The sequence below is a fragment of the Dermacentor silvarum genome, chromosome 1 (assembly GCF_013339745.2).
Source record: "Dermacentor silvarum isolate Dsil-2018 chromosome 1, BIME_Dsil_1.4, whole genome shotgun sequence".
In the NCBI taxonomy this organism is placed as follows: domain Eukaryota; kingdom Metazoa; phylum Arthropoda; class Arachnida; order Ixodida; family Ixodidae; genus Dermacentor; species Dermacentor silvarum.
This window is the reverse complement of record NC_051154.1, coordinates 382,277,339-382,300,785: the sequence shown is the minus strand read 5'-3', so window position 1 is coordinate 382,300,785 and position 23,447 is coordinate 382,277,339. Positions and strand designations below refer to the sequence as shown.

General features: G+C 48.7%; 20 non-coding genes across 20 annotated transcripts; all 20 read right to left on the bottom strand.

The window, feature by feature from the left end:
* Positions 1–180: 180 nt before the first annotated feature.
* Trnay-gua (transfer RNA tyrosine (anticodon GUA)) lies at positions 181–275 on the bottom strand. Its single transcript has 2 exons — positions 239–275; positions 181–216 (listed from the first exon to the last, which is right to left on the bottom strand). It is a non-coding gene; the product is annotated as a tRNA-Tyr (tRNA).
* A 991-nt stretch (positions 276–1,266) lies between these two features.
* Trnay-gua (transfer RNA tyrosine (anticodon GUA)) lies at positions 1,267–1,361 on the bottom strand. The gene is made up of 2 exons: positions 1,325–1,361; positions 1,267–1,302 (listed from the first exon to the last, which is right to left on the bottom strand). It is a non-coding gene; the product is annotated as a tRNA-Tyr (tRNA).
* A 176-nt stretch (positions 1,362–1,537) lies between these two features.
* On the bottom strand, positions 1,538–1,632 carry Trnay-gua (transfer RNA tyrosine (anticodon GUA)). Its single transcript has 2 exons — positions 1,596–1,632; positions 1,538–1,573 (listed from the first exon to the last, which is right to left on the bottom strand). It is a non-coding gene; the product is annotated as a tRNA-Tyr (tRNA).
* A 177-nt stretch (positions 1,633–1,809) lies between these two features.
* Positions 1,810–1,904, bottom strand: Trnay-gua (transfer RNA tyrosine (anticodon GUA)). The gene is made up of 2 exons: positions 1,868–1,904; positions 1,810–1,845 (listed from the first exon to the last, which is right to left on the bottom strand). It is a non-coding gene; the product is annotated as a tRNA-Tyr (tRNA).
* A 981-nt stretch (positions 1,905–2,885) lies between these two features.
* Positions 2,886–2,980, bottom strand: Trnay-gua (transfer RNA tyrosine (anticodon GUA)). Its single transcript has 2 exons — positions 2,944–2,980; positions 2,886–2,921 (listed from the first exon to the last, which is right to left on the bottom strand). It is a non-coding gene; the product is annotated as a tRNA-Tyr (tRNA).
* A 708-nt stretch (positions 2,981–3,688) lies between these two features.
* Trnah-gug (transfer RNA histidin (anticodon GUG)) lies at positions 3,689–3,783 on the bottom strand. The gene is made up of 2 exons: positions 3,747–3,783; positions 3,689–3,724 (listed from the first exon to the last, which is right to left on the bottom strand). It is a non-coding gene; the product is annotated as a tRNA-His (tRNA).
* A 180-nt stretch (positions 3,784–3,963) lies between these two features.
* Positions 3,964–4,058, bottom strand: Trnay-gua (transfer RNA tyrosine (anticodon GUA)). The gene is made up of 2 exons: positions 4,022–4,058; positions 3,964–3,999 (listed from the first exon to the last, which is right to left on the bottom strand). It is a non-coding gene; the product is annotated as a tRNA-Tyr (tRNA).
* Positions 4,059–5,057: 999 nt separating this feature from the next.
* Positions 5,058–5,152, bottom strand: Trnay-gua (transfer RNA tyrosine (anticodon GUA)). Its single transcript has 2 exons — positions 5,116–5,152; positions 5,058–5,093 (listed from the first exon to the last, which is right to left on the bottom strand). It is a non-coding gene; the product is annotated as a tRNA-Tyr (tRNA).
* Positions 5,153–6,670: 1,518 nt separating this feature from the next.
* Positions 6,671–6,765, bottom strand: Trnah-gug (transfer RNA histidin (anticodon GUG)). The gene is made up of 2 exons: positions 6,729–6,765; positions 6,671–6,706 (listed from the first exon to the last, which is right to left on the bottom strand). It is a non-coding gene; the product is annotated as a tRNA-His (tRNA).
* A 179-nt stretch (positions 6,766–6,944) lies between these two features.
* Positions 6,945–7,039, bottom strand: Trnay-gua (transfer RNA tyrosine (anticodon GUA)). Its single transcript has 2 exons — positions 7,003–7,039; positions 6,945–6,980 (listed from the first exon to the last, which is right to left on the bottom strand). It is a non-coding gene; the product is annotated as a tRNA-Tyr (tRNA).
* Positions 7,040–7,749: 710 nt separating this feature from the next.
* On the bottom strand, positions 7,750–7,844 carry Trnah-gug (transfer RNA histidin (anticodon GUG)). Its single transcript has 2 exons — positions 7,808–7,844; positions 7,750–7,785 (listed from the first exon to the last, which is right to left on the bottom strand). It is a non-coding gene; the product is annotated as a tRNA-His (tRNA).
* A 187-nt stretch (positions 7,845–8,031) lies between these two features.
* Positions 8,032–8,126, bottom strand: Trnay-gua (transfer RNA tyrosine (anticodon GUA)). The gene is made up of 2 exons: positions 8,090–8,126; positions 8,032–8,067 (listed from the first exon to the last, which is right to left on the bottom strand). It is a non-coding gene; the product is annotated as a tRNA-Tyr (tRNA).
* A 3,137-nt stretch (positions 8,127–11,263) lies between these two features.
* On the bottom strand, positions 11,264–11,358 carry Trnay-gua (transfer RNA tyrosine (anticodon GUA)). Its single transcript has 2 exons — positions 11,322–11,358; positions 11,264–11,299 (listed from the first exon to the last, which is right to left on the bottom strand). It is a non-coding gene; the product is annotated as a tRNA-Tyr (tRNA).
* A 708-nt stretch (positions 11,359–12,066) lies between these two features.
* On the bottom strand, positions 12,067–12,161 carry Trnah-gug (transfer RNA histidin (anticodon GUG)). The gene is made up of 2 exons: positions 12,125–12,161; positions 12,067–12,102 (listed from the first exon to the last, which is right to left on the bottom strand). It is a non-coding gene; the product is annotated as a tRNA-His (tRNA).
* Positions 12,162–12,345: 184 nt separating this feature from the next.
* Trnay-gua (transfer RNA tyrosine (anticodon GUA)) lies at positions 12,346–12,440 on the bottom strand. Its single transcript has 2 exons — positions 12,404–12,440; positions 12,346–12,381 (listed from the first exon to the last, which is right to left on the bottom strand). It is a non-coding gene; the product is annotated as a tRNA-Tyr (tRNA).
* Positions 12,441–18,322: 5,882 nt separating this feature from the next.
* Trnay-gua (transfer RNA tyrosine (anticodon GUA)) lies at positions 18,323–18,417 on the bottom strand. The gene is made up of 2 exons: positions 18,381–18,417; positions 18,323–18,358 (listed from the first exon to the last, which is right to left on the bottom strand). It is a non-coding gene; the product is annotated as a tRNA-Tyr (tRNA).
* Positions 18,418–19,398: 981 nt separating this feature from the next.
* On the bottom strand, positions 19,399–19,493 carry Trnay-gua (transfer RNA tyrosine (anticodon GUA)). Its single transcript has 2 exons — positions 19,457–19,493; positions 19,399–19,434 (listed from the first exon to the last, which is right to left on the bottom strand). It is a non-coding gene; the product is annotated as a tRNA-Tyr (tRNA).
* A 1,003-nt stretch (positions 19,494–20,496) lies between these two features.
* Trnay-gua (transfer RNA tyrosine (anticodon GUA)) lies at positions 20,497–20,591 on the bottom strand. Its single transcript has 2 exons — positions 20,555–20,591; positions 20,497–20,532 (listed from the first exon to the last, which is right to left on the bottom strand). It is a non-coding gene; the product is annotated as a tRNA-Tyr (tRNA).
* A 1,188-nt stretch (positions 20,592–21,779) lies between these two features.
* Positions 21,780–21,852, bottom strand: Trnaf-gaa (transfer RNA phenylalanine (anticodon GAA)). The gene has a single exon. It is a non-coding gene; the product is annotated as a tRNA-Phe (tRNA).
* A 249-nt stretch (positions 21,853–22,101) lies between these two features.
* On the bottom strand, positions 22,102–22,177 carry Trnaf-gaa (transfer RNA phenylalanine (anticodon GAA)). The gene has a single exon. It is a non-coding gene; the product is annotated as a tRNA-Phe (tRNA).
* Between the last annotated feature and the right edge of the window lie 1,270 nt (positions 22,178–23,447).

Here is a 23,447-nt window from a genome sequence, read left to right as displayed (position 1 = left end):
ACACCTGCTGATCGCATTTAGTGCATTCATTTATCGCACGCTTGAGGTAGATCAAGGCTGACGTTACGTAAAAAATATGTCCTTATCAATACCCACCCCCCCCCCCCCCCACGAAAAGAAGAGCGGGAATTTATCAACAGTGCTGGTGCTAAAAAGTAAACCGTGACACGCAATAAAAAGTCCGTCGAGCCGGATTCCAACCAGCGACCTATGGATGTTTGTTTATCCAATAGCCCTCCTACAGTCCACCGCTCTACAAACTGAGCTATCGACGGAGCTGATGGGCGAGACTTTCGGCTCACATTTAGTGCATTCAATAATGGCACGCTAGAGGCATATCAAGCCTGACGCTCCGTAGAAAATGTGTCCTGATCAATACCACCCAAAAAAATAGGCGGAAAGTAATCAACAGTGTTGGTGATAAAAAGTAAGCAATGACTAGAAAAAAAAATCACGAAAGATTGCACTCGGTCGCGCAAAGCTTACGCACAGCGAAGCTTACTGGCTGCTACTGCTAGGTATTGGTTTTACTTAACTACGCATTTAGGAACGTATTCTCGGGCGATCATTTTCGGTAGTACCTTCCTATTTGCGACATTTCGTCTGACTAGCGCTGGACGCGTCGGCGCCTACGAGCGACAGCGTTCCTTGCATGCCACAAACGCAGGCACTAAAGGTTGGCACAGTACCAAGAACGCCGTTGCTTACGGACGCCGAACACGTTGGAGGCTAGCCGCTCGATATCAATCGGCCAGATTTGCTGTGTCTTCAGCTTTGCGCGGCCTAGTGCAAGCTTGCGCCTTTTTTTTTCTCCTGGGTGAGCGCGCCGCAGAGAGAAGAGAGGTTGGGGTTGGGAAGGCAGAGAGGTGACGAGGAGGAGACCGCCTGTCTTCGCCTTCTCCTCCAGGTTGCCATGGCTACGGCGCGGCAGATTCTTGGCACGCACCACAAATTACGGCTGGCTTAAACAGCTTCGCTGTTAAATGTCCGTCGAACCGGATTCGTATCAGCGACCTATGGATAGCTGTTTCTATATTAGCACTCCTACAGTCCACCGCTCTCCCAAATGAGATATCGACGGAGCTGATGGGCGACACCTTTCGATCACGTTTAGTGCATTCATTTATCGCACGCATGAGGTAGATCAAGCCTGAGTTTATGTAAAAAATGTGTCCTTATCAATACCACCCCCCCCCCCAAAAAAAAGAGCAGGAAGTTCTCAACAGTGCTGGTGATAAAAAGTAAGCCATGACAGGCATTAAAAAGTCCGTCGAGCCGGATTCGAACCAGCGACCTATGGATAGCTGTTTCTATATTATCACTCCTACAGTCCACCGCTCTCCCAAATGAGATATCGACGGAGCTGATGGGCGACACCTTTCGATCACGTTTAGTGCATTCATTTATCGCACGCGTGAGGTAGATCAAGCCTGACTTTATGTAAAAAATGTGTCCTTATCAATACCACCCAAAAAAAGAGCAGGAAGTTCTCAACAGTGCTGGTGATAAAAAGTAAGCCATGACAGGCAATAAAAAGTCCGTCGAGCCGGATTCGAACCAGCGACCTATGGATATCTGTTTCTCCAATAGCACTCCTACAGTCCACTGCTCTACCAACTGAGCTATCGACGGAGCTGATGGGCGACACCTTTCGATCAAGTTTAGTGCATTCATTTATCGCACGCGTGAGGTAGATCAAGCTTGACTTTATGTAAAAAATGTGTCCTTATCAATACCACCCAAAAAAAAGAGCGGGAAGTTGTCAACAGTGCTGGTGATAAAAAGTAAGCCATGACAGGCAATAAAAAGTCCGTCGGGCCGGATTCGAACCAGCGACCTATGGATATCTGTTTCTCAAATAGCACTCCTACAGTCCACCGCTCTACCAACTGAGCTATCGACGGAGCTGATGGGCGACACTTTCGGATCACATTTAGTGCATTCAATAATGGCACGCTTGAGGCATATCAAGCCTGACGCTCCGTAGAAAATGTGTGCTGATCAATACCACCCAAAAAAAGAGCGAAAAGTAATCAACAGTGCTGGTGATAAAAAGTAAGCCATGACTAGAAATAAAAATTCACGCAAGTTTGCACTCTTTCGCGCAAAGTTTACGCACAGCGAAGCTTACTGGCTGCTACTGCTAGGTCTTGGTTTAACTTAACTACGCATTTAGGAAGATATTCTCGGGCGATCATTTTCGGTAGTACCTTCCTATTTGCGACATTTCGTCTGACTAGCGCTGGACGCGTCGGCGCCTACGAGCGACAGGTTCCTGGCATGCCACAAACGCAGGCAATAAAGGTTGGCACAGTACCAAGAACGCCGCTGCTTACCGACGCTGAACACGTTGGAGGCTAGCCGCTCGATATCAATCGGCCAGATTTGCTGTGTCTTCAGCTTTGGGCGGCGTAGTGCAAGTTTGCTCCTTTTTTCTGTCCTGGCTCAGCCCGCGCGGAGAGAAGAGAGGCGGGGGTCGGGAAGGCAGGGAGCTGGCGAGGAGGAGACCGCGTGTCTTCGCCTTCTCTTCCAGGTTGCCATGGCTACGGCGCGGCAGATTCTTGGCACGCACCACAAATTACGGCTGGCTTAAACAGCTTCGCTGTTAAATGTCCGTCGAGCCGGATTCGTATCAGCGACCTATGGATAGCTGTTTCTATATTAGCACTCCTACAGTCCACCGCTCTCCCAAATGAGATATCGACGGAGCTGATGGGCGACACCTTTCGATCATGTTTAGTGCATTCATTTATCGCACGCGTGAGGTAGATCAAGCTTGACTTTATGTAAAAAAATGTGTCCTTATCAATACCACCCCAAAAAAAGAGCGGGAAGTTGTCAACAGTGCTGGTGCTAAAAAGTTAGCCATGACAGGCAATAAAATGTCCGTCGAGCCGGATTCGAACCAGCGACCTATGGATATCTGTTTCTCCAATAGCACTCCTACAGTCCACCGCTCTACCAACTGAGCTATCGACGGAGCTGATGGGCGACACTTTCGGATCACATTTAGTGCATTCAATAATGGCACGCTTGAGGCATATCAAGCCTGACGCTCCGTAGAAAATGTGTGCTGATCAATACCACCCAAAAAAAGAGCGGAAAGTAATCAACAGTGCTGGTGATAAAAAGTAAGCCATGACTAGAAATAAAAATTCACGCAAGTTTGCACTCTTTCGCGCAAAGTTTACGCACAGCGAAGCTTACTGGCTGCTACTGCTAGGTCTTGGTTTAACTTAACTACGCATTTAGGAAGATATTCTCGGGCGATTATTTTCGGTAGTACCTTCCTATTTGCGACATTTCGTCTGACTAGCGCTGGACGCGTCGGCGCCTACGAGCGACAGGTTCCTGGCATGCTACAAACGCAGGCAATAAAGGTTCGCACAGTACCAAGAACGTCGCTGCTTACCGACGCTGAACACGTTGGAGGCTAGCCGCTCGATATCAGTCGGCCAGATTTGCTGTGTCTTCAGCTTTGGGCGGCGTAGTGCAAGTTTGCTCCTTTTTTCTGTCCTGGCTCAGCCCGCGCGGAGAGAAGAGAGGCGGGGGTCGGGAAGGCAGGGAGCTGGCGAGGAGGAGACCGCGTGTCTTCGCCTTCTCTTCCAGGTTGCCATGGCTACGGCGCGGCAGATTCTTGGCACGCACCACAAATTACGGCTGGCTTAAACAGCTTCGCTCTTAAAAGTCCGTCAAGCCGGATTCGAATCAGCGACCTATGGATAACTTTTTCTCCAATAGCACCCCCACAGTCCACCGCTCTACCAACTGAGATATCGACGGAGCTGATGGGCGACACCTGCTGATCGCATTTAGTGCATTCATTTATCGCACGCTTGAGGTAGAACAAGGCTGACGTTACGTAAAAAATATGTCCTTATCAATACCCCCCCGCGAAAAGAAGGGCGGGAAGTTATCAACAGTGCTGGTGATAAAAAGTAAGCCATGACACGCAATAAAAAGTCCGTCGAGCCGGATTCGAACCAGCGACCTATGGATGTCTGTTTATCCAATAGCAGTCCTACAGTCCACCGCTCTACCAACTGAGCTATCGACGGATCTGATGGGCGACACTTTCGGATCACATTAATGGATTCAATAATGGAACGCTAGAGGCATATCAAGCCTGACGCTCTGTAGAAAATGTGTCCTGATCAATACCACCCCAAAAAAAGAGCGGAAAGTAATCAACAGTGTTGGTGATAAAAAGTAAGCCATGACTAGAAAAAAAGTCACGAAAGATTGCACTCTTTCGCGCAAAGTTTACGCACAGCAAAGCTTACTGGCTGCTACTGCTAGGTCTTGGTTTAACTTAACTACGCATGTAGGAAGGTTTTGTCGGGCGATCATTTTCGGAGGGATCTTCCCTTTATCGACATTTCGCATGACTAGCGCTGGACGCGTCGGCGCCTACGAGCGACAGCGCTCCTTTTCATGCAACAAACGCAGGCAGTAAAGGTTGGCACAGTGCCAAGAATGCGGCTGCTTAGCGTCGCCGAACACGTTGGACGCTAGCCGCTCGATATCAATAGGAAAGTTTTGCTGGGTGTTGAGCTTTGCTCGGCCTAGTGCAAGCTTTCGCTTTTCTTTTTCTCCTGGCTCAGCCCGCGCGGAGAGAAGAGAGGCGGGGGTCGGGGAGGCAGGGAGCTGGCGAGGAGGAGACCGCGTGTCTCCGCCTCCTCCTCCGGGTTGTCATGGCTACGTCGCGGCAGTTTCTTGGCACGCACCACAAATTACGGCTGGCTTAAACAGCTTCGCTGCTAAAAGTCCGTAGAGCCGGCTTCGAAGCAGCGACCTATGGATATCTGTTTCTCCAATAGCACTCCTACAGTCCACCGCTCTACCAACTGAGATATCGACGGAGCTGATGGGCGACACCGGCTGATCACATTTAGTGCATTCATTTATCGCACGCTTGAGGTAGATCAAGGCTGACGTTATTTTAAAAATTTGTCCTTATGAATACCCCCCACCCCCCCCCCCCCCTACGAAAAGAAGAGCGGGAAGTTATCAACAGTGCTGGTGATAAAAAGTAAGCCATGACACGCAATAAAAAGTCCGTCGAGCCGGATTCGAACCAGCGACCTATGGATATCTGTTTCTCCAATAGCACTCCTACAGTCCACCGCTCTACCTACTGGGCTATCGACGGAGCTGATGGGCGACACTTTCGGATCACATTTAGTGCATTCAATAATGGAACGCTAGAGGCATATCAAGCCTGACGCTCCGTAGAAAACGTGTCCTGATCAATACCACCCCCCAAAAAGAGCGGAAAGTAATCAACAGTGTTGGTGATAAAAAGTAAGCCATGACTAGAAAAAAAAATCACGAAAGATTGCACTCGGTCGCGCAAAGCTTAAGCACAGCGAAGCTTACTGGCTGCTACTGCTAGGTCTTGGTTTTACTTAACTACGCATTTAAGAACGTATTCTCGGGCGATCATTTTCGGTAGTACCTTCCTATTTGCGACATTTCGTCCGACTAGCGCTGGACGCGTCGGCGCCTACGAGCGACAGCGTTCCTGGCATGCCACAAATGCAGGCGATAAAGATTGGCACAGTACCACGAACGCCGCTGCTTACCGTCGCCGAACACGTTGGAGGCTAGCCGCTCTATATCAATCGGCCAGATTTGCTGTGTCTTCAGCTTTGCTCGGCCTAGTGCAAGCTTTCGCTTTTCTTTTTCTCTTGGCTCAGCCCGCGCGGAGAGAAGCGAGGCGGGGGTCGGGAAGGCAGGGAGCTGGGGAGGAGGAGAGTGCGTGTCTCCGCCTCCTCCTCCGGGTTGTCATGGCTACGGCGCGGCAGTTTCTAGGCACGCACCACAAATTACGGCTGGCTTAAACAGCTTCGCTGTTAAATGTCCGTCGAGCCGGATTCGTATCAGCGACCTATGGATAGCTGTTTCTATATTATCACTCCTACAGTCCACCGCTCTCCCAAATGAGATATCGACGGAGCTGATGGGCGACACCTTTCGATCACGTTTAGTGCATTCATTTATCGCACGCGTGAGGTAGATCAAGGCTGACGCTCCGTAGAAAATGTGTCCTGATCAATACCACCCCAAAAAAAAGAGCGGAAAGTAATCAAGACTGCTGGTCATAAAAAGTTAGCCATGACTAGAAATAAAAATTCACGCAAGTTTGCACTCTTTCGCGCAAAGTTTACGCACAGCGAAGCTTACTGGCTGCTACTGCTAGGTCTTGGTTTAACTTAATTACGCATTTAGGAAGGTATTCTCGGGCAATCATTTTCGGTAGTACCTTCCTATTTGCGAAGTTTTGTCTGACTAGCGCTGGACGCGTCGGCGCCTACGAGCCACAGCGTTCCTGGCATGCCACAAACGCAGGCAGTAAAGCTTGGCACAGTACCAAGAACGCCGCTGCTTACCGACGCTGAACACGTTGGAGGCTAGCCGCTCGATATCAATCGGCCAGATTTGCTGTGTCTTCAGCTTTGGGCGGCCTAGTGCAAGCTTGCACCTTTTTTTTTCTCCTGAGTGAGCGCGCCCCTGAGAGAAGAGAGGTTGGGGTTGGGAAGGCAGAGAGCTGGCGAGGAGGAGACCGCGTGTCTCCGCCTCCTCCTCCGGGTTGTCATGGCTACGGCGCGGCAGATTCTGGGCACGCACCACAAATTACGGCTGGCTTAAACAGCTTCGCTCTTAAAAGTCCGTCAAGCCGGATTCGAATCAACGACCTATGGATAACTTTTTCTCCAACAGCACTCCCACAGTCCACCGCTCTACCAACTGAGATATCGACGGAGCTGATGGGCGACACCTTTCGATCACGTTTAGTGCATTCATTTATCGCACGCGTGAGGTAGATTAAGCTTGACTTTATGTAAAAAATGTGTCCTTATCAATACCACCCCCCAAAAAAAGAGCGCGAAGTTGTCAACAGTGCTGGTGATAAAAAGTAAGCCATGACAGGCAATAAAAAGTCCGTCGAGCCGGATTCGAACCAGCGACCTATGGATATCTGTTTCTCCAATAGCACTCCTACAGTCCACCGCTCTACCAACTGAGCTATCGACGGAGCTGATGGGCGACACTTTCGGATCACATTTAGTGCATTCAATAATGGCACGCTTGAGGCATATCAAGCTTGACGCTCCGTAGAAAATGTGTGCTGATCAATACCACCAAAAAAAAAAGAGCGGAAAGTAATCAACAGTGCTGGTGATAAAAAGTAAGCCATGACTTGAAATAAAAATTCACGCAAGTTTGCACTCTTTCGCGCAAAGTTTACGCACAGCGAAGCTTACTGGCTGCTACTGCTAGGTCTTGGTTTAACTTAACTACGCATTTAGGAAGATATTCTCGGGCGATCATTTTCGGTAGTACCTTCCTATTTGCGACATTTCGTCTGACTAGCGCTGGACGCGTCGGCGCCTACGAGCGACAGGTTCCTGGCATGCCACAAACGCAGGCAATAAAGGTTGGCACAGTACCAACAACGCCGCTGCTTACCGACGCTGAACACGTTGGAGGCTAACCGCTCCATATCAATCGGCCAGATTTGCTGTGTCTTCAGCTTTGGGCGGCGTAGTGCAAGTTTGCTCCTTTTTTCTGTCCTGGCTCAGCCCGCGCGGAGAGAAGAGAGGCGGGGGTCGGGAAGGCAGGGAGCTGGCGAGGAGGAGACCGCGTGTCTTCGCCTTCTCTTCCAGGTTGCCATGGCTACGGCGCGGCAGCTTCTTGGCACGCACCACAAATTACGGCTGGCTTAAACAGCTTCGCTCTTAAAAGTCCGTCAAGCCGGATTCGAATCAGCGACCTATGGATAACTTTTTCTCCTATAGCACCCCCACAGTCCACCGCTCTACCAACTGAGATATCGACGGAGCTGATGGGCGACACCTGCTGATCGCATTTAGTGCATTCATTTATCGCACGCTTGAGGTAGATCAAGGCTGACGTTACGTACAAAATATGTCCTTATCAATACCCCCCCCCCCCCCACGAAAAGAAGAGCGGGAATTTATCAACAGTGCTGGTGATAAAAAGTAAACCGTGACACGCAATAAAAAGTCCGTCGAGCCGGATTCGAACCAGCGACCTATGGATGTCTGTTTATCCAATAGCACTCCTACAGTCCACCGCTCTACAAACTGAGCTGCCGACGGAGCTGATGGGCGAGACTTTCGGCTCACATTTAGTGCATTCAATAATGGCACGCTAGCGGCATATCAAGCCTGACGCTCCGTAGAAAATGTGTCCTGATCAATACCACCCAAAAAAAAGAGCGGAAAGTAATCAACTGTGTTGGTGATAAAAAGTAAGCCATGACTAGAAAAAAAAAATCACGAAAGATTGCACTCGGTCGCGCAAAGCTTACGCACAGCGAAGCTTACTGGCTGCTACTGCTAGGTATTGGTTTTACTTAACTACGCATTTAGGAACGTATTCTCGGGCGATCATTTTCGGTAGTACCTTCCTATTTGCGACATTTCGTCTGACTAGCGCTGGACGCGTCGGCGCCTACGAGCGACAGCGTTCCTTGCATGCCACAAACGCAGGCACTAAAGGTTGGCACAGTACCAAGAACGCCGTTGCTTACGGACGCCGAACACGTTGGAGGCTAGCCGCTCGATATCAATCGGCCAGATTTGCTGTGTCTTCAGCTTTGCGCGGCCTAGTGCAAGCTTGCGCCTTTTTTTTCTCCTGGGTGAGCGCGCCGCGGAGAGAAGAGAGGTTGGGGTTGGGAAGGCAGAGAGGTGACGAGGAGGAGACCGCCTGTCTTCGCCTTCTCCTCCAGGTTGCCATGGCTACGGCGCGGCAGATTCTTGGCACGCACCACAAATTACGGCTGGCATAAACAGCTTCGCTGTTAAATGTCCGTCGAGCCGGATTCGTATAAGCGACCTATGGATAGCTGTTTCTATATTAGCACTCCTACAGTCCACCGCTCTCCCAAATGAGATATCGACGGAGCTGATGGGCGACACTATTCGATCACGTTTAGTGCATTCATTTATCGCACGCGTGAGGTAGATCAAGCCTGAGTTTATGTAAAAAATGTGTCCTTATCAATACCACCCAAAAAAAAGAGGAGGAAGTTCTCAACAGTGCTGGTGATAAAAAGTAAGCCATGACACGCATTAAAAAGTCCGTCGAGCCGGATTCGAACTAGCGATCTATGGATATCTGTTTCTCCAATAGCACTCCTACAGTCCACCGCTCTACCAACTGAGGTTTCGACGGAGCTTATGGGCGACAATTTCGGATCACATTTAGTGCATTCAATAATGGCACGCTTGAGGCATATCAAGCCTGACGCTCCGTAGAAAATGTGTGCTGATCAATAGCACCCAAAAAAAGAGCGGGAAGTAATCAACAGTGCTGATGATAAAAAGTAAGTCATGACTAGAAATGAAAATTCACGCAAGTTTGCACTCTTTCGCGCAAAGATTACGCACAGCGAAGCTTACTGGCTGCTACTGCTAGGTCTTGGTTTAACTTAACTACGCATTTAGGAAGGTATTCTCGGGCGATCATTTTCGGTAGTACCTTCCTATTTGCGACATTTCGTCTGACTAGCGCTGGACACGTCGGCGCCTACGAGCGACAGCGTTCCTGGCATGCCACAAATGCAGACGATAAAGGTTGGCACAGTACCACGAACGCCGCTGCTTATCGTCGCCGAACAGGTTGGAGGCTAGCCGCTCTATATCAATCGGCCAGATTTGCTGTGTCTTCAGCTTTGCTCGGCCTAGTGCAAGCTTTCGCTTTTCTTTTTCTCCTGGCTCAGCCCGCGCGGAGAGAAGAGAGGCGGGGGTCGGGAAGGCAGGGAGCTGGCGAGGAGGAGACTGCGTGTCTCCGCCTCCTCCTCCGGGTTGTCATGGCTACGGCGCGGCAGATTCTTGGCACGCACCACAAATTACGGCTGGCATAAACAGCTTCGCTGTTAAATGTCCGTCGAGCCGGATTCGTATCAGCGACCTATGGATAGCTGTTTCTATATTAGCACTCCTACAGTCCACCGCTCTCCCAAATGAGATATCGACGGAGCTGATGGGCGACACCTTTCGATCACGTTTAGTGCATTCATTTATCGCACGCGTGAGGTAGATCAAGCCTGAGTTTATGTAAAAAATGTGTCCTTATCAATACCACCCAAAAAAAAAGAGCAGGAAGTTCTCAACAGTGCTGGTGATAAAAAGTAAGCCATGACACGCATTAAAAAGTCCGTCGAGCCGGATTCGAACTAGCGATCTATGGATATCTGTTTCTCCAATAGCACTCCTACAGTCCACCGCTCTACCAACTGAGGTTTCGACGGAAATTATGGGCGACAATTTCGGATCACATTTAGTGCATTCAATAATGGCACGCTTGAGGCATATCAAGCCTGACGCTCCGTAGAAAATGTGTGCTGATCAATAGCACCCAAAAAAAGAGCGGGAAGTAATCAACAGTGCTGGTGATAAAAAGTAAGTCATGACTAGAAATGAAAATTCACGCAAGTTTGCACTCTTTCGCGCAAAGATTACGCACAGCGAAGCTTACTGGCTGCTACTGCTAGGTCTTGGTTTAACTTAACTACGCATTTAGGAAGGTATTCTCGGGCGATCATTTTCGGTAGTACCTTCCTATTTGCGACATTTCGTCTGACTAGCGCTGGACACGTCGGCGCCTACGAGCGACAGCGTTCCTGGCATGCCACAAATGCAGACGATAAAGGTTGGCACAGTACCACGAACGCCGCTGCTTATCGTCGCCGAACAGGTTGGAGGCTAGCCGCTCTATATCAATCGGCCAGATTTGCTGTGTCTTCAGCTTTGCTCGGCCTAGTGCAAGCTTTCGCTTTTCTTTTTCTCCTGGCTCAGCCCGCGCGGAGAGAAGAGAGGCGGGGGTCGGGAAGGCAGGGAGCTGGCGAGGAGGAGACTGCGTGTCTCCGCCTCCTCCTCCGGGTTGTCATGGCTACGGCGCGGCAGTTTCTAGGCACGCACCACAAATTACGGCTGGCTTAAACAGCTTCGCTGTTAAACGTCCGTCGAGCCGGATTCGTATCAGCGACCTATGGATAGCTGTTTCTATATTATCACTCCTACAGTCCACCGCTCTCCCAAATGAGATATCGACGGAGCTGATGGGCGACACCTTTCGATCACGTTTAGTGCATTCATTTATCGCACGCGTGAGGTAGATCAAGCTTGACTTTATGTAAAAAATGTGTGCTTATCAATACCACCCAAAAAAAGAGCGGGAAGTTGTCAACAGTGCTGGTGATAAAAAGTAAGCCATGACAGGCAATAAAAAGTCCGTCGAGCCGGATTCGAACCAGCGACCTATGGATATCTGTTTCTCAAATAGCACTCCTACAGTCCACCGCTCTACCAACTGAGCTATCGACGGAGCTGATGGGCGACACTTTCGGATCACATTTAGTGCATTCAATAATGGCACGCTTGAGGCATATCAAGCCTGACGCTCCGTAGAAAATGTGTGCTGATCAATACCACCCAAAAAAAGAGCGAAAAGTAATCAACAGTGCTGGTGATAAAAAGTAAGCCATGACTAGAAATAAAAATTCACGCAAGTTTGCACTCTTTCGCGCAAAGTTTACGCACAGCGAAGCTTACTGGCTGCTACTGCTAGGTCTTGGTTTAACTTAACTACGCATTTAGGAAGATATTCTCGGGCGATCATTTTCGGTAGTACCTTCCTATTTGCGACATTTCGTCTGACTAGCGCTGGACGCGTCGGCGCCTACGAGCGACAGGTTCCTGGCATGCCACAAACGCAGGCAATAAAGGTTGGCACAGTACCAAGAACGCCGCTGCTTACCGACGCTGAACACGTTGGAGGCTAGCCGCTCGATATCAATCGGCCAGATTTGCTGTGTCTTCAGCTTTGGGCGGCGTAGTGCAAGTTTGCTCCTTTTTTCTGTCCTGGCTCAGCCCGCGCGGAGAGAAGAGAGGCGGGGGTCGGGAAGGCAGGGAGCTGGCGAGGAGGAGACCGCGTGTCTTCGCCTTCTCTTCCAGGTTGCCATGGCTACGGCGCGGCAGATTCTTGGCATGCACCACAAATTACGGCTGGCTTAAACAGCTTCGCTCTTAAAAGTCCGTCAAGCCGGATTCGAATCAGCGACCTATGAATAACTTTTTCTCCAATTGCACCCCCACAGTCCACCGCTCTACCAACTGAGATATCGACGGAGCTGATGGGCGACACCTGCTGATCGCATTTAGTGCATTCATTGATCGCACGCTTGAGGTAGATCAAGGCTGACGTTACGTAAAAATTATGTCCTTATCAATACCCCCCCCCCCACGAAAAGAAGAGCGGGAAGTTATCAACAGTGCTGGTGATAAAATGTAAGCCGTGACACGCAATAAAAAGTCCGTCGAGCCGGATTCGAACCAGCGACCTATGGATGTCTGTTTATCCAATGGCACTCCTACAGTCCACCGCTCTACCAACTGAGCTATCGACGGAGCTGATGGGCGAGACTTTCGGGTCACATTTAGTGCATTCAATAATGGCACGCTAGAGGCATATCAAGCCTGACGCTCCGTAGAAAATGTGTCCTGATCAATACCACCCAAAAAAAGAGCGGAAAGTAATCAACAGTGTTGGTGATAAAAAGTAAGCCATGACTAGAAAAAAAATCACGAAAGATTGCACTCGGTCGCGCAAAGCTTACGCACAGCGAAGCTTACTGGCTGCTACTGCTAGGTATTGGTTTTACTTAACTACGCATTTAGGAACGTATTCTCGGGCGATCATTTTCGGTAGTACCTTCCTATTTGCGACATTTCGTCTGACTAGCGCTGGACGCGTCGGCGCCTACGAGCGACCGCGTTCCTTGCATGCCACAAACGCAGGCACTAAAGGTTGGCAGATTCCACTTCCGGCCACCGTAGTGTACGGTCGTGTAATGTCGAGCTCCTTTGGAGCAGCGAATGCGGCCCAACAGGGCCGCGGAAACAGGACAGATGCCCAGGAGTCTAAAGAATATGACATTATTTTGCCTCAACTGCCATCAGGTTCTTCTGTTTTAAATACTTTATTCCTTCACGGCAGCGTGAAAGCCAGGCCTTTTCGAGCTGAGGACTTCCGAGACACTTTGAATCGTCTGGAATTGCTTCCCGAGGTGGTTGCCTTGGGGACGTTTCAGATGAATCACGTATGGGCGGTGACCTTCAAGAATGCGGAAGGAATGAAAAAGTTGCTCGCAGTCACCGACCTGACTGTCAAGAATCACCGCTGCCTCGTGATAGATCCGAGCACCCATACTGTGCGCCTAAGGCTTTATTGGCTGCTTTACCACATGCCTGATGAAGACGTGCGCACCGCTCTCGCACCGTATGGGAAGGTGACGGATGTTTGCAGAGAGCATTGGCGTGTACCAGGACTCGGCGATAAAGGCTCTTCAACACGGACGGTTAGTCTGCAACTAAAGGCTGGCCTTACTTTGGACGACCTGCCACACCAGCTACGAGTGTCTGGCATTATGGCCCTTGTTGTTGTACCTGGAAGGCCGCCGCTTTGTCTGCGGTGCCAGCGAACAGGGCATATTCGCCGAGATTGCCGCGTCCCAAGGTGCAAGCTGTGTCGGCGCTTCGGACATGATGATAGCCAGTGCGCTAAGACCTACGCGAGCGTGGCCAGCCAAAGGAGCCGGGAGGACCCCGCAGAGCACATCATGGACGAGGTGGACGCGGCGGAGGCAGAGGGAGACAAGGTCAGCGAGCCTATATCTCCAGCAGTTGAAACTTCCGAAGGAGAGAATGTGAAAAGTGTTCAAAGTGAAAATGGTGATGTGCCATGTGTACAGCAGGAAACGGCCACCCCAACGTGCGTGGGCAAAGACGCCCCTGACACCGCTCCGCCCTCACCGGGTAATGACGAAGAAGACATGGACGTCGCAAGCAGCTCATCTGCGAAGCGGCCCCACGGGCAAGTCTCCGACGGCGACGACGGTTCTAGTGAGAAGGTGCAGGAGCCACCCAGAAAAGACATTCCGTACCGCCGTTCATCCTTTAAACCAAAGCCTAACGTTCCGCCGGATTCCCATCCGACGGTAACGAAGGCGCCCCCGTAATAACGAGGGCGTCGTCGAGCAATGCTGTTGTGCAAGGTGAGGGACGGACTCTCTACATTGGTAAAGTGTGGCCGTCTTTGTTTTTTGTTATTATGAAAGGTTCTCGCACTACCGCGAATCGGCAAAATGCAAGGATTTAGTTAACCTAGAGGCCCAGTTCTCTCTTTCGGAATAAACAACAAAACAAGGATGGATTCAAAATCAAAAATAGCACTACGCATTGGTACGCTTAATGTCCGAGGCCTCGGGGCCAGAAGGCGGCAGTACCAGGTCAGCCGGTTATTGCACGACAATGATTTGGACATAGTCGCTCTACAGGAAACAAAAATTGAAAGTGAAGAACGAACGGATCGAATGCTCGAACCATTTAGAGCTCGATACAATGCTTGCGTTTCTCACGCTGTCGGTAATTCCGGTGGCTGCGTTTTGCTATTGCGGAAATCTTTAGAAATTGTTGTGCAATCTGTATTTGTATGTCATGAAGGTCGAATGATCGTGTGTGATTTTTCGCTCTGGGATGCTGAATGGCGGGCAATTTGCATATACGCCCCAAATAATGAAAGAGAACGCCGCGACTTCTTTGAAAATCTAGAAGTGTATATGAAATCTGAGCGCTATGTCATCTTGCTGGGAGATTTCAACTGTGTTTGTTTTACTGAAGACCGCAATAGCTACTCGCTAGTTCGTGATCACAGTGCGCTTTTTTTGCTCGCAGCAGTCCAAGAGCATGAATTAGAGGATGTTGGTGCTATGTTTCGCGGTGGAATGCAGACTGTGTTTACGCATTTCCAAAGGGGCAGTCACGCTCGATTAGATCGAGCATATGTATCAGCGAGACTGGTTCCGTTGTGCAGTGGCTATGATGTGAGCCACGTATCTTTCAGTGACCATAGTCTCGTTATGTTCTCCCTTGGCAAAAGAAAAGAAAACCGATCTTTCAATTGGGACTTATGGAAATTCAATGTCAAGCTTCTGGACGATGCAACCTTTCTCGAGTTTGTAAACGTTCGTTTACGAGAGATGCTTGCTTGTGAATCCGGAGGGTTCATAACGATGTGGGAAGAATTTAAACAGGACTTTAAAACAACAGCCATTGAAAGGGCCTCTATATTACGCTATAATGAAAAAAGAAAGGAAAATGAACTCCGAAGTAAGCTGAACAAAATGTTGTCGATAAAATGCGCACAGCCAGGCGAGTTGTCAAATGAGATAAGGAACGTTAAAAATGAGCTTGAAATCCTTGATGCCGAGAGATATAAAGTGTCAGTCATACGTGCACGCGCAGAGCATTTGTGGCTGGGGGAAACGCCCACAAGAAGGGCTTTGACCGAAGAGAAAAGATACGCGTCACAAAATGAAATAAAAGAAATTGAATATGGTGACGTACGTAGTAGCGATAGTGATACAATACAGCGTGCCTTCACCGAACACTACCGAGAGTTGATGAGCTGCAAAGGACTAGTGGAAGCTGGTTTTGACATGGAATATCTGCCTTTAATGCCGAGGCTAGATGAGGACGTAAAAACCGTTCTTGAGGAACCCATTACCTTCAGTGACATCGAAAGAGCAATTGATGAATTGAAACCTGGAAAAGCGCCAGGACCTGATGGCCTAGGCGCGGCTTTCTATAAGGTATTTAAGCATGAACTAGCAGTCGTTTTACTCCATGTTCTAGCGGAGGCTTATGAAGTAAAATATATGCCACCATCTTTCCGGAAAACCCATACCGTCCTGATTCCGAAAACCAACGACCCTTTAAAGCTTCTCTCAGTAAGATCGTACCGCCCCATAAGTTTGTTAAATGTCGACTACAAAATATTTATGAAAGTGTTAGCAAGAAGGTTGCAGTCAGTGATGACATCAATAGTAGGCCCACATCAAGCATGTGGCATAAGAGGCCGGTCGATACTGAATAATATACATGTGGCAAGAAGTATTCTTGAGTGTTGCGATGCATGGGAAGGCAGAGTGGCAATGATGCAACTTGACTTGGAGAAGGCTTTCGATCGTGTTGTACACAGTGTGCTTTTCTCTATTCTAGAGCATGTGAATGTTGGCAACATTATACTAGAAGGATTGAAACTATGTTATGAAGAGTGTAGCACGAACTTGATAGTAAACAAACAGCTCTCTGGGGAAATTAAAATTTGTAGAAGTATAAAGCAAGGATGCCCGGCTTCGTCACTTCTCTTCGCAATTTACTTGGAGCCTTTTTGCTTAAAAGTGATACACAGTGACAAAATAAGGGGATTCCGCTTAATGACGAGTGAAGTGAAAATTCTCTCGTATGCAGATGATGTTGCCGTCTTTTGTGGGGACAAGGAAAGTGTTAGCGAAACTGTTCAACAAGCTCGAACGTTTTGCAAAATGTCTGGAAGCGTTGTTAACTGGGAGAAGTGTAAAGGTTTCTGGCATGGAAGCTGGGATGAGAAGCCCAACGTCTTTGAAAACCTACAGTGGACAGTCTCGCCCCAAAAATATCTAGGAGCACCTTTAAACTGGTATGATGATCCTTCAGAATATTGGAAAGAAGAGATTGAATGGGTGCGCACGAAAACCACCAAATGGGGAGGAAAACATTTATCCATATTTACTAGGTCAACGATTTCCAATACGTTCCTTGTTGCACGAATTTGGTATGTGTTGCAGGTGATCGCTATGTCACGAGCTAGTGTGCAAAAATTTCACAGGATCCTTGCAGTATTTGTATGGAATTCAACATGGGAGCGCACGAGCCGACTAAACTTGTTTCACTACCTGAAAAGGGGAGGGCTTGGCTTAGCCCATCTTTTTCTGAGGCAGATTGTCTCAAGGTTTATATTTTTGCGGGACCAGCACGACCCTTTTTTGCGTGCAGTGCTTCAAGTGAGATTGCACAGCGCCATTCCTGAGTTTATTGTGTCTTCGTGTGGGGTTACAGGAAGTAGTTTGTGCGGGTATCTACGCGAAGTTGTAAGCGCTTTCAAAATTCTTAAAGTACGTTTCTCATTAGATTATCTCACCTTCGTATCAAAGAAACAATTGTATAAAGATCTACGTGACGTCATGCTTCCAGTGCCTCTTTATCGAAACATGTTTTTTGTCAGTGCGGGTAAGGACGTTTTAAAAAGAGTTAAAAGAATGCCGGTTCGACCGTCTGTGAAAACTTTCTTTTTTCTACTTCATAGTGGTACGCTCCCAGTCAAACCTTGGCTGCAGGAAAAGGGTTTTTTTGTTCCATGGTCAGCTGATTGCCTTTTATGCCGGAAGCCTGAAACAGTAATCCATATATTCCTGGACTGTTATGATTCTATATTTCATTGGGACATTCTCCAGAGAACGCTGAAAAAGGATTTGCCCCTCACACCATATGGGATTCATTTTCTTCCAGTAAACAATTCTGAGGGCGTACCATATGACATGTTCATGGTATTAAGCCTGCATAGTATCTGGAAAACCAGAATGGCATTCAAACATGCAGAACCTGTTGTAAGAACGGTAAGGGAAAACTTCATTGAAAGTATTGCCTATATGCGTGATGTGTACCAATCAAAAGATGAACAGCCAACATGGTTTCCCGTACTTAATGACCTAGTGTCATTAAAGCCCTTTTAGTCGTTCCGCGTCAACAAGCTATTGGTTGGCGCTTTTAGCATTTTTTATGTTGGGTTCCGTGTTATATGTTGTTATGGAAATAAAGAAAAAAAACTAAAGGTTGGCACAGTACCAAGAACGCCGTTGCTTACGGACGCCAAACACGTTGGAGGCTAGCCGCTCGATATCAATCGGCCAGATTTGCTGTGTCTTCAGCTTTGCGCGGCCTAGTGCAAGCTTGCGCCTTTTTTTTCTCCTGGGTGAGCGCGCCGCGGAGAGAAGAGAGGTTGGGGTTGGGAAGGCAGAGAGGTGACGAGGAGGAGACCGCCTGTCTTCGCCTTCTCCTCCAGGTTGCCATGGCAACGGCGCGGCAGATTCTTGGCACGCACCACAAATTACGGCTGGCTTAAACAGCTTCGCTGTTAAATGTCCGTCGAGCCGGATTCGTATCAGCGACCTTTGGATAGCTGTTTCTATATTAGCACTCCTACAGTCCACCGCTCTCCCAAATGAGATATCGACGGAGCTGATGGGCGACACCTTTCGATCACGTTTAGTGCATTCATTTATCGCACGCGTGAGGTAGATCAAGCCTGAGTTTATGTAAAAAATGTGTCCTTATCAATACCACCAAAAAAAGAGCAGGAAGTTCTCAACAGTGCTGGTGATAAAAAGTAAGCCATGACAGGCATTAAAAAGTCCGTCGAGCCGGATTCGAACCAGCGACCTATGGATATCTGTTTCTCCAATAGAACTCCTACAGTCCATCGCTCTACCAACCGAGCTATCCACGGAGCTTGTGGGCGACACCTTCCGATCGCATTTCGTGTATTCAATAATGGCACGCTTGAGGCATATCAAGCCTGACGCTCCGTAGAAAATGTGTGCTGATCAATACCACCCAAAAAAAGAGCGGAAGGTAATCAACAATGCTGGTGATAAAAAGTAAGCCATGACTAGAAATGAAAATTCACGCAAGTTTGCACTCTTTCGCGCAAAGCTGACGCACAGCGAAGCTTACTGGCTGCTACTGCTAGGTCTTGGTTTAACTTAACTACGCATTTAGGAAGGTATTCTCGGGCGATCATTTTCGGTAGTACCTTCCTATTTGCGACATTTCGTCTGACTAGCGCTGGACGCGTCGGCGCCTACGAGCGATAGCGTTCCTGGCATGCCACAAATGCAGGCAATAAAGGTTGGCACAGTACCACGAACGCCGCTGCTTACCGTCGCCGAATACGTTGGAGGCTAGCCGCTCTATATCAATCGGCCAGATTTGCTGTGTCTTCAGCTTTGCTCGGCCTAGTGCAAGCTTTCGCTTTTCTTTTTCTCCTGGCTCAGCCCGCGAGGAGAGAAGAGAGGCGGGGGTCGGGAAGGCAGGGAGCTGGCGAGGAGGAGACCGCGTGTCTCCGCCTCCTCCTCCGGGTTGTCATGGCTACGGCGCGGCAGTTTCTAGGCACGCACCACAAATTACGGCTGGCTTAAACAGCTTCGCTGTTAAATGTCCGTCGAGCCGGATTCGTATCAGCAACCTATGGATAGCTGTTTCTATATTAGCACTCCTACAGTCCACGCTCTCCCAAATGAGATATCGACGGAGCTGATGGGCGACACCTTTCGATCACGTTTAGTGCATTCATTTATCGCACGCGTGAGGTAGATCAAGCTTGACTTTATGTAAAAAATGTGTCCTTATTAATACCACCCCAAAAAAAGAGCGAGAAGTTGTCAACAGTGCTGGTGATAAAAAGTAAGCCATGAGAGGCAATAAAAAGTCCGTCGAGCCGGATTCGAACCAGCGACCTATGGATATCTGTTTCTCCAATAGCACTCCTACCGTCCACCGCTCTACCAACTGAGCTATCGACGGAGCTGATGGGCGACACTTTCGGATCACATTTAGTGCATTCAATAATGGCACGCTAGAGGCATATCAAGCCTGACGCTCCGTAGAAAACGTGTCCTGATCAATACCTCCCCCAAAAAAGAGCGGAAAGTAATCAACAGTGTTGGTGATAAAAAGTAAGCCATGACTAGAAAAAAAAAAAAACACGAAAGATTGCACTCGGTCGCGCAAAGCTTAAGCACAGCGAAGCTTACTGGCTGCTACTGCTAGGTATTGGTTTTACTTAACTACGCATTTAGGAACGTATTCTCGGGCGATCATTTTCGGTAGTACCTTCCTATTTGCGAAGTTTTGTCTGACTAGCGCTGGACGCGTCGGCGCCTACGAGCCACAGCGTTCCTGGCATTCCACAAACGCAGGCAGTAAAGGTTGGCACAGTACCAAGAACGCCGCTGCTTACCGACGCTGAACACGTTGGAGGCTAGCCGCTCGATATCAATCGGCCAGATTTGCTGTGTCTTCAGCTTTGGGCGGCCTAGTGCAAGCTTGCACCTTTTTTTTTCTCCTGGGTGAGCGCGCCCCTGAGAGAAGAGAGGTTGGGGTTGGGAAGGCAGAGAGCTGGCGAGGAGGAGACCGCCTGTCGTCGCCTTCTCCTCCGGGTTGCCATGGCTACGGCGCGGCAGATTCTGGGCACGCACCACAAATTACGGCTGGCTTAAACAGCTTCGCTCTTAAAAGTCCGTCAAGCCGGATTCGAATCAACGACCTATGGATAACTTTTTCTCCAACAGCACTCCCACAGTCCACCGCTCTACCAACTGAGATATAGACGGAGCTGATGGGCGACACCTGCTGATCACATTTAGTGGATTCATTTATCGCACGCTTGAGGTAGATCAAGGCTGACGTTACGTAAAAATTTGTCCTTATCAATACCCCCCCACCACCCTCCCCCCCACGAAAATAAGAGCGGGAGGTTATCAACAGTGCTGGTGATAAAACGTAAGCCATGACACGCAATAAAAAGTCCGTCGAGCCGGCTTCGAAGCAGCGACCTATGGATATCTGTTTCTCCAATAGAACTCCTACAGTCCATCGCTCTACCAACCGAGCTATCGACGGAGCTTGTGGGCGACACCTTCCGATCGCATTTCGTGTATTCAATAATGGCACGCTTGAGGCATATCAAGCCTGACGCTCCGTAGAAAATGTGTGCTGATCAATACCACCCAAAAAAAGAGCGGAAAGTAATCAACAGTGCTGGTGATAAAAAGTAAGCCATGACTAGAAATAAGAATTCACGCAAGATTGCACTCTTTCGCGCAAAGTTTACGCACAGCGAAGCCAACTGGCTGCTACTGCTAGGTCTTGGTTTAACTTAACTACGCATTTAGGAAGGTATTCTCGGGCGATCATTTTCGGTAGTACCTTCCTATTTGCGACATTTCGCGTGACTAGCGCTGGACGCGTGGGCGCCTACGAGCGACAGCGTTCCTGGCGTGCCACAAACGCAGGCACTAAAGGTTGGCACAGTACCAAGAACGCCGCTGCTTACCGACGCCGAACACGTTGGAGGCTAGCCGCTCGATATCAATCGGCCAGATTTGCTGTGTCTTGAGCTTTGCTCGGCCTAGTGCAAGCTTTCGCTTTTCTTTTTCTCCTGGCTCAGCCCGCGCGGAGAGAAGAGAGGCGGGGGTCGGGAAGGCAGGGAGCTGGCGAGGAGGAGTCCGCGTGTCTCCGCCTCCTCCTCCGGGTTGTCATGGCTACGGCGCGGCAGTTTCTTGGCACGCACCACAAATTACGGCTGGCTTAAACAGCTTCGCTGCTAAAAGTCCGTCGAGCCGGCTTCGAAGCAGCGACCTATGGGTATCTGTTTCTCCAATAGCACTCCTACAGTCCACCGCTCTACCAACTGAGATATCGACGGAGCTGATGGGCGACACCTGCTGATCGCATTTAGTGCATTCATTTATCGCACGCTTGAGGTAGATCAAGGCGGACGTTATTTTAAAATTTTGTCCTTATCAATACCCCCCCACCCCCCGCCCCCCCCCCCCACGAAAGGAAGAGCGGGAAGTTATCAACAGTGCTGGTGATAAAAAGTAAGCCATGACACGCAATAAAAAGTCCGTCGAGCCGGCTTCGAAGCAGCGACCTATGGATATCTGTTTCTCCAATAGCACTCCTACAGTCCACCGCTCTACCAACTGAGATATCGACGGAGCTGATGGGCGACACCTTCTGATCGCATTTGGTGCATTCATTTATCGCACGTTACAGCTGTCGCAAAAATAGAAACCACGACGCATATGCCGAAACCCGGGATCGAACCAGGGACCTTTAGATCTTCAGTCAAACGCTCTCCCAACTGAGCTATTTCGGCAGAACGAATTTCGAAGTAGTGCTGCGCAATGCGATTGTTTCAATACCATGAGAGTTCCCTTTGACGCATTCGCTGTATGCGCAACCCTTTTTTTAAACAGATTCGCTCCGCCACTCCCTTTCCGCAAATCACTCTTATTAGTAGTTTAACAGTGGCGTTAATGTGCAAATAGCCGAAAAGCTTGCAATTCAGTAATAACTCCCTTTGTCTTTATTATTTAGAGCTGTCGCAAAAAATAAACCACGACGCATATGCCGAAACCCGGGATTGAATCAGGGACCTTTAGATCTTCAGTCTAACGCTCTCCCAACTGAGCTATTTCGTATTTTTTCTTTATTGCCTGCTTGGCACAATACAGGGAAAAACAATAATATAACATCATGTTAAAAATGCTGACTTGTCTATAGTTAGCATATGTGGGCTAAATACGCTTTAGGGCCAAGAGTTCGCCCAGAAAAACATACCAATCAGGCTTTTCATCCTGCTGCTTGTATACATCTCGTAAATACGCAATGCTTCCGTTGAAGTTGTCTCTGGCTGACCTTGGATTTACATCCTCGTTGCGCACTGACATTCTGGTTTTCCATACCCTGTGCATTACTAGAATCATTAACATATCATACGGCACACTTTCGCTGTCGACCGGGAGAAATCGAATGCCATAAGGTGTGAGCGGCAGTTCCTTTTTTAAAGTTCTTTGGAGAATGTCCCATAGGAAGACAGCATCGCCACAATCGAGAAACATGTGCTCGATCGTTTCGGGCCTTTTGCGTATCATACAATTTACCGACCACGGCATGAATATGCCTTTTTCTTGCAACCACGGTTTTGTAGAAAGTGTGCCGCTATGTAGCATGAAAAAAAAAGTTTTGATCGACGACCGGATGGCCATTCTTTTAACCCTTTTTAAGACATTGCTGCCAGGTTCTGGCTTGTACAACGTTCGATACAAAGGCACGGGAATCATCACATCGATTAGGTCTTTGTACAGACGTTTTCTTTTAACATCGCTCAGATATTCCATTGAAAATCTGACTTTTAACAATTGGAAGGCGGCAACAATTTCGTGCATGTATCCACGAATGCTGGGTTGCATAATGGCACGTGACGACACAATAACATCTGGCAAAGCGTTTGCTAGTCTTACTTGCAAAACGGTCCTCAAAAATATATTCGTTTGATCGCGAAAAAAAAGAACCTAGAGACAATTTGTCTCACAAACAAATGTATCAAGCCCAGTCCTCCGGACCGCACTGGGAGAAACAGGTTGGTGCGGCTTACCCTTTCCCATGATGATTTCCACACAAAGACTGCTAACACTCTATGCAGTCGTTGAATACCTAAACGGGACATGTGTAGTGCTTGCAAAACATAGCATACCCGAGCAATAATGAAAATGTTGCACACTGTGGCTCGGGAAAAAATCGATAGATCCCGTCCACCCCATTTTTTTGTTTTTTCGCGAGCTTTGTCTGTCTCCTCTTTCTAGTATTCTTGTGTGTCCTTGTAATGTTGGAGTGGTACGCCTAGGTATTTGCTTGGAGTAGTTGCCCATTAGATGTTGGCGTACGTGACCGGTGTGCTATCCCAGTCGC